Source organism: Narcine bancroftii, chromosome 11, assembly GCF_036971445.1.
Source record: "Narcine bancroftii isolate sNarBan1 chromosome 11, sNarBan1.hap1, whole genome shotgun sequence".
In the NCBI taxonomy this organism is placed as follows: domain Eukaryota; kingdom Metazoa; phylum Chordata; class Chondrichthyes; order Torpediniformes; family Narcinidae; genus Narcine; species Narcine bancroftii.
Window position 1 is genome coordinate 34,173,200 of NC_091479.1, and position 5,949 is coordinate 34,179,148.

The window sequence follows — 5,949 nt, forward strand, 5'->3', positions numbered from 1 at the left end:
AGCAAAGGGAGGAAGATTTAGGGGAGATATCAGGGGTATTTTCTTTTACCCAGAGTTGTGGGTGTCAAGAATGCCTTGCCAGGAGTAGTGATGAAGGCCAAAACATTAGGGGCATTTTAGGGGTTCTTAGTTACATTGAGGGGCTGAGACCAAGGAGGATATTCTCCAACAGCAGAGGGTGGCAGTAACCACAAGATGTCAAAGTGGTGGCAATGAAGCTAAACAGAGACCGTCTAATGTGACTGTGCGCCTGGCTGCGGGAATTTGGACTTACTATATAAACCTTGCTAAGTGCTAGTTCAGGTTGTAAACGTTCGACTTCCTTGGGGGTCAAATCAACAGGCACGGAACTAAACCCTGCTTGAAAAGGTAGAGTTTGTTAAGTGCTTCCTCAAACCCCACATAATGAAGGGGCTGCAAGAATTCACTGGTACGATTAATTTTTATCACCGATTCATACCGGTAGTGGCCGACATCATTTCTTTGTTTTTAAACTTTATTTAAGATTTTATAACATGAATAACATATAGAATTACATTAAAAAAATTAAGAACAAAATAATAAAATTACAATACAGTATCAGTAATCTAAATAAAGTATACCCTCCCCAATAATTATTACACATTAATAACCCAACTCAAATTAGTCCAACCCCCCCTTCCCCCCAAAATAAAGAGTGAAGAATTAATAAAGTTAATAATATATGTGAGAAAAAAACCCACTTACAAAAAAAAACAAAAACATAACTGATTAAAATACTAACAAAAAGAAAAGTAATTAATACTAAGATATCAGACTTAAAAAACATATTTAAATCAAACTTAAATGCATATATTTAACAAATGGAGTTAAGATGAAACATATAATTAACTCAAACTTAATATAAAAAATTAGTAAAATTAGTAACATTGTCTATCAAAAATTCTTAAACAATAATCAATTCTTTAAAAAGAATTGTAGCATGAGAAAAAAAAAGATGAAAAAAAAAACTTTCTGTATAGAGATAAACCTTCACCAAATATCAACTAACTTCACATCTATCATCATATTAGTCACATAAACCGCCATCTTAAAACAAAATTCCAACCTCATTAAACATTATATGTAGTGGGCCAAGAGGGCGCACAGCCCACATTGTGAACCGTCGCTGACACGGTTCTCCGACGTCGCGCAAAAGCATAAAACAGACAGCTGGGTACTCACCCATTTAATGGATCACACGCACATGGTGCTGAATGCCGAGGAATGGCATGTTGATCTGTGGAGTTTCCTGCAGGTAGGTACAGGACATTCACAGGGCTTAATTTAAACCTGCTGGTCCCATGGATCGATAGCAAACTCTTAATGATGTCTCACCATGTCTCATGGAACCAGGCACATTTAACCATTTAACAGTTTACAGCATGGAAACAGGCCATATCGGCCCTTTGAGTTCGCGCTGGTTCACTTGAACAACTCACTAGTTCCCCCCCACCACTCTCCATCCATATCCCTCCAACCCTCTCATATCAATGTACACATGGATGAAGACCAGTTTGCCATATGCCTTCTTAACCACCCTGTCTACCTGGGAATCCACCTTCAATGAACTCTGTACCATAACTCCAAGATCCCTCTGTTCCTCTGCATTCCTCAACGCCCTCCCCTAAACTGCATATGTCTTATTTTGGTTATTTTTTTCCGGAATGCAGCACCTCACACTTGTCGACATTAAATTTCATCTGCCATCTTTCAGTCCACTTTCCAAACAAACCAAATCCTGTAATCCAAGAAAACCTTCCTCACTATCCATTTTTCCCCCTATTTTTGTATCATCTGCCTATTTGCTTACCCAATTAACCATCCCCTCATCCAAATCATGAATATAAATGATAAACAACGAGACCCAGCACCGATCCCTGAGGCGCACCTCTCATCACAGGCTTCCATCCTGACTCTCTGCTGTCTATCTTACAGCCACCTCTCAACCCATCTCACTATCTCTGTATTAATCCCTAGTGACTGAACCTTTCTAACTAACCTTGCATGCGGAACTTTATCAAAAGCCTAACTAAGATCCAAAGAGATCACGTCAACCGCCCTACCTTCATCCATTTTTCTTGTCACCTTTTCAAAAAACTCAAGGTTTTTCAAATGTGAATTTCCTTTCACAAATCCATGCTGGGTGCTATCCAGATATTTGTACATACTATCTCGAAGAAAACCCTTGAACTTTTGGTCTTGCCTTTCGGCCAGACTGAAACATAATGATCCTTTACTCTCAAAATCTCACCTTTTAATACCCTCCAATTTTCCTCTACATCCTTTCCGGCAAAAAGATCAGCCCACACAACTCTCTGCAAATCTCATCTCATTTCTTCAAATGCGGCCTTCCCCCACTCGAAGACCTTTGACTTTGAACCTGACCTATCCCCTTCTATAATTAAACTAAAGCTAATGGACCCATGATCTCGAAGCCATCTTGCCCTCCCACTGACTGTGTTTCCCAATTGATGTTATGAAAATTGAAATCCCCAACAAACACCACCCCATTCCTACTGCACATGTCAGCTAATTCCGTGCACATTTGCTCTTCAAGTTCTCCCTTCCCATTTGGCGGCCCATAATGTACCCCTATAATAGTAACTTCACCCTTCTTATTTTTTAGTTTTGCCCACACTGCCTCCCTCGATGAGCCTTCCAGCCTCTTGCCTGAGCACCGCTGTAATATCTTCCCTGACAAGTAATGGGGTATATAAAAGAAGTCTGTAAAGTTTGAATAAAGCAGTCTTGTGTTGACTAACGTGGGTATGTATATGAATTTAGTAGCTGTACCCAAGTTTCCGCCAGAAAGGGTGACCCCCCGAATGCAAGATTCAGCCGAAGCTTGAATCTCCAGTGATCATGGACACAACGACTGCAGCCGCTGCCACCACGGCTGCAGTTAAACCAGGTTCTGCCTATTTCTCCTGGAATTGACTAGACGTGAGCTTTTAAATATGGAGGGCCTGGGTGACTGGGATCCATCTGATCTAATGAATGAGATGCTCGCATTAGATGATGGTCATTCTTATTGTTTACTTTTTGAGACTCTATTCCTGTCCAAACTCCCGGGTCGTGTCGCAATACCAATCATTAACATGGATTTCTGCCATCCCCATGATGTAGCGTGGGAGGCTGACAGGCTCGATCATACTCCAACGCAAGTGTCTGCTCACAAACAGCCTCTTTGATCAGTAGATCCATCTACTGTGTCCTACAAGCCTCCTATATCTGCAATTCCGTCAAAGAAGGATCAACCTACTGATGGGCACCAAGAATGGTGTTTTTACCATCTCCAATGGGGAAAAAAGCCCATAAAAAGCCATTTACCTATTAGAGAAAAAAGGCAGGAAATGAAAAGGCCGGCTGCCAGTCGGGGCCTCAGCAGCTGGCACAAGTACTGACCGGCCTATTGTATCTTCAAGACGACGCTAGTAAGTGCAAATATCCAACCAACCTATTTTGAAAAAAAAACATCAATAACAACACCTGGCTCTTCAAGCAGCAAATGGGGCTACAATCCCCTGCTTTAGCAAAGGACGGGTCACGATTTGGAAAGGAGGTGTGACATTCCGTTGGAATTGCGTATTGTCTTCCGTTGCACAGGTCAGTTTGGGTGCAAACTTTTGAAGGTCTCATGATTTGCCAGTAGACGTAAAGTGGAGGAAATTGGTCGTTCCACCACTTTGAAAACATACCCACTGGTATGCAGCAAAGGGAGAATTTCCTACCTCGGGATGCATACCCCGCACAAAGATGCGTATGCTGTCCTGCTCAATGAATTTCCCATCATTATCTCCTAATTTCAACACCTCCAAAACAGACCAGGGTGTGTCCCATTACCCTCTCCCTCATATGCAAGATTTCGCTGCCCATCTGCACATTTTCCATGTTTTCTCCAAAGTTGATCTTGTCAAGGGATACCGTCAGATCCTGGTCTATAAGGATGACATTGTTACCCCTTTCGGGCTTTTTGAATTTCTTAAAGATACCATTTGGGCTGAAGAATGCCGCTCAAACTTTCCAACATCTTATAGATGCTTTGGGCAGAGTTCACTTCCATCTACTTGGATGACGTCCTCAAATCCAGTCAAACTGAACAGGATATAACCAACTGCATTTAGGCTGTCTGTTCCAATGGCTGCAGGAATTCCAATCAACCATAGCAAATGTCAATTTGGCAAGTCCACCATCGACTTCCTGGGACACAAGATCATGGTCAATGGTGTCTTTCCCTTAACCATCAAGGTAGAGGCAGTCTGTGCTTTTCCAACACCTACCACGGTTCAGGGCCTGCAGAAATTCTTGGGCATGAAAAACTTCTGTCACCGATTCATTCCAGCAGCTGCTGACATTCTTCGACCATGGTTTCCAATCCTCACTACAAAGCACAGGGATGATCCCTGGACAACAGAGGCAGAGGTTGAGTTTGCAATGCCAAAGATGCTTTAGTCAATGCAGCAATGCTTCCCCCATCCTAACTCCAACACTTCATTGACATTTAGTCCTGATGCCTCGAGTACGGCCCTGGGTGTGGTTCTTGAGTAGTACGTCGATGGCCATTGCCAACTCCTCGTGTTCTTTTCCTGACATCTTTGGCCATTGGAGATGAAATATCGTGCATTATATCAAGCCACATGGCACTTCTGATTAGTTTTGGAGGGTCGGCATTTCACTCTGTTCACAGACCACCAGACACTCGTTTTTGCCTTCAGCAAAATAATGGATCCATGGTCGGCAAAACAGCAGGGTCACTATCATACATTTCAGAATTTACCACGGACGTGCGCTATATTTCTGGTAAAAACAATGGGATCCCGAATATTCTGTCCAGATTGACTGTATATCATATTCAGGGTGACATTGATATTCCGGAATTAGCCAGTGTCCAGGCAATGGACCCCGATGTTCAGGAATACAGTACGGCCATTACTAACCTGGACATACAGCAGGGGGCGACACAGCTGGGTGGCCAACCTTACTTTGTGACATGTCTTTGGGCTACACTCGACCAGTGATTCCACCATCTTTGAGTCAACGTCTTTTTGACCAGATACACAGCTTGTCTCATCCATCCATCAGAACATCTTTCAAGCTCATGTCAAATAAATATGTATGGCACGGTCTGAAAAAAGGTGTCACACAATGGGTCTGCACATGTATCTCCTGCCAGACTGCCAAAATTCAGCGGCACACTAAGGCACCTCTTCAACCTTTCCTGGCGGTACGCAGGCGGTTGGAACACGTGCATGTGCACCTGCTTGCACCATTGCCAGTATCTCACAACATGAGAAACATTCTAACAGTCGTAGAACGTTTCGCACGCTGGCCAGTGGCCGTCCCTTTGACATCCAGTGACACTGAGACAAAGGCCAGAGCATTCATCGTCAATTGGATGGCTAGATTTGGTTTCCCGACCCACATTTCTTCAGACCGCGGAACACAATTCACCCACGGTCCAACGGCTTTGTGGAATGTTTCCACCGGCAACTGAAGTCCGCACTTAAGGCCCAACTCACCGGTCTCAATTAGGTTGATGAGTTGCCCTGGGTTCTATTGGGAGTGCGCATGGCTCCAAAAGGAAGATAGGTCTGCATTGTCCGAAGAGATGGTTTATGGAACGGTCCTTACAGTTTCATTGGACTTTCACAAACATCCTTCAGTAGCTTCGACATGGTGTCGCGATCAGCAAACCTTTTCCTAACCACTGGCTTGGATCCCCTAAACAGAATGTTTCCCCCACCACTCCTGGATACTGATTTTGTTTTTATCCCAGGAGTCCCGTTACAATGACCGTATGAGGGCCCTTTCCACGTGGTGAAGATAGATGGGTTCTTTATACTTTGGACATTGGTGGGCATCCACAGCTGTTTAGTGTTGACAGACTCAAGCCTGCTTCACCTCTTCAGTGCCCCCAGCCCAGACGGC